The sequence below is a fragment of the Arachis ipaensis genome, chromosome B03 (assembly GCF_000816755.2).
Source record: "Arachis ipaensis cultivar K30076 chromosome B03, Araip1.1, whole genome shotgun sequence".
Lineage (NCBI taxonomy): Eukaryota > Viridiplantae > Streptophyta > Magnoliopsida > Fabales > Fabaceae > Arachis > Arachis ipaensis.
Genome location: NC_029787.2, coordinates 23960665 through 23963429, shown reverse-complemented (window position 1 = coordinate 23963429; position 2765 = coordinate 23960665).

The following is a 2765-nucleotide window of genomic DNA, read 5'->3' as shown; positions in this document are numbered from 1 at the left end:
GAGGAAATTAATAAAATGATAAAGTAAAAAGTTAATTATTATTAATTTATAATTTTTATAAAATATATTTTTTATTATCTTAATTTAAGAGTGATTAATTTTTTATTTTACTGTTTTATTAATTTTTTTTAATTTAGAAGATGTTGATCCTATTTATTTACTGCAAAATATATGGTCCTTTGCCTTAGAAGTTAAAGGTACGGTTCGTTGGGTTTAATTTTTTTTACCCACAATAAAATTCTAAAGAAGAGCAGAAAGGAATACGTCCTTCTTTGAGATGTGGAAGTTCTAATTTCTTTTAATTTATTTACATGGCCATACGTTAATTTATTTTCCTTCGACCACTGCAATCTTATATTTGTCAAATCTTTAAGGTGTTTGTTTGGTATTTTTTGTTTTTAACTTGTATATTTTTGTTACATAATTTAAAAGATGACTTTAAAATATGGGGGAATGCTAGTGAAAAAGAAAAAAAAAATAAAAGTTAATTAGTATAGGCTCAAATTAGGGATGGCAAAACTTCCCGAGACGTGAAAATCTTTGCGGAGACTGTCTCGAATGGAGATTCGATTGTGAGGAATTTTTTTCGCGGGAATGAGAATAGGGGGCAAAATTTTTTTTATAGTTTATTTCTCATATATGTTTTTTAGTCATTTCTCACACACCCATATATATAGAAATCCAAAACTCCTAATATTTATTTGCATAACCTTTCTTCAATTCAGAGATTCCTAACGCTGTCCATACTCCATCCAACCTCTCTGCAGTCACCTCCTCGCCACCCTTCTCACCGCATCGTCACACCTCACCATACCATCACCCTTACCGCGTCGTAATTTCTATTTGCGTCGTTTCTTTTCGTAATTCTGCTGTCGTGTCCATTCTCCTCTCTGTTGCCGCGTCTCCCACCTCGTCCACTGCTTTGTCCTTTGGCTCATCGTTGCGTCCATCTATTGCGTCATTTCGAAAGAAGTCACCGTCGTGTCATTTAAACTTTTTGTATAAAAAATCTTGCAATTTTTGTATAAAATAGATACTTGCAGCTCTATTCATATGAAAATTAATAATTAGTTAGAACTATTATGTAGATGGAGAATGGGATCCCTGCGAAGAATGGAGCCCCATGAAAAATGGGGATGGGAATAGGAAGCAAATCTGAGGGCGGGAATGGAGAGTAGAGAGACATCAGAGAGACATCCCCGTCCCCATCCTGCCCGTTGACATTCCTAGACTCAAATGTAAAATAAATATAAGTAAGACTTGGTAGATAATAGTGCATTATTTATTATAAATTTTGTTCCTCCAGGAAACAAAATTATAGCTCTTCCGGAGCCTTTTATCACATTGCCTGAGCCAATGATAGTATTAACATATTCCTCTTTTGGCACAAGATGGGTAAAATATATATCACTTTTGAGAATGGTGTGCGAATTTGCACTATCCGCAAGGCATACATCTTTATTATATATCCTTGCCATTTTTCTTCAAAAAAAAAAAAAAACAAATAATAAATAAATAAAAGAAACTTTTCTCTAAATAAAAAAAATCACATGGGGAACTGTTTATAAGAAAAATCACAAACAAATAAACTTCAAATTATCCATAGAACACCACACTAGACTTCATGTTCATGTCTCATACTATATCCCCATCATGCATTCTCCAAGAACTGAAATCTAAACTATTTTTTTTTCCTGTTATTTTCCCACATTCCTTCCTATACTGATGCAATTGGTCATGGATCATATATTCATATCAACCATTTTAACCTCCATATCACACAAATCACTTCCACAATTTGTTGCTTCTTCTTTTTGCGATGATTCAGGAATATCTCTGGCATTTGCCTTGTCAGCTTTTGCTCTATCTTTGATGGATTTAATAAGCATCTGCAGCTTTGGAATTGTTATTTTTGCCCCTGGGCTTCTTGTCTTGTGCCCTACTTTTCTAGCCATAGTTAAACCAATCGTCTGCAAAGATTCATGTCACAAAACCAATTAAGTTAAACACTAATTTTAGATAATACTATTTTCATTTTCTTTTGTCTGTTTATAACTTGTATTCAGTTTAATTTTGTACATAATAAATTAACTACTAAATCAGTCGTTTATATAAAATAAAAAACGTGTATATAAATATATGGATTTTTTGTATAGTCATAACAGTTTTGGCAATCGTTCATCAGATACATATATAAGAGATGAGAGAGAGATAATTAAGAAGGTGTAATTAAGAACCTGCATAGGAGATGATGCAATTAATCTTCCATGAACAGGTCCTCCAAAAACCTTGCCATCAGCACCAACAACTGAAACAGATAATTGAGTTGTAGTTTCTGTCTTCTCACCATTCTTCTTTTGAACAAATATACCGCCAGACAATGAGATAATACTAAAATTTCCCTGCATGTTCAAATTTATTTTCTCTGTTAGCCATTAAATCAAATCTAGTATAACGAAATATATATAGTATGCATATATATGTAGATTCATCATCATTAGATATTGAAATACCATCGAAATAAAGGACGTGAATGAAGGAACCCTAATAATGAACACTCATCAATCCATTGTTCAAATAACCATATATTTTCCATTTGTTATAAGCTGGGTATAAACGAATCTAATTCTTTTCGTTACTAGATTTTTCAACTAGTTCAAGTTAATAAAATAATGCTCATCATGCATATTTTCTTTAGTACTTCAATAACATAAAAAGTCTTCGTATAAAAATAATAATAAAAATGTAAATACATGTAACATTTT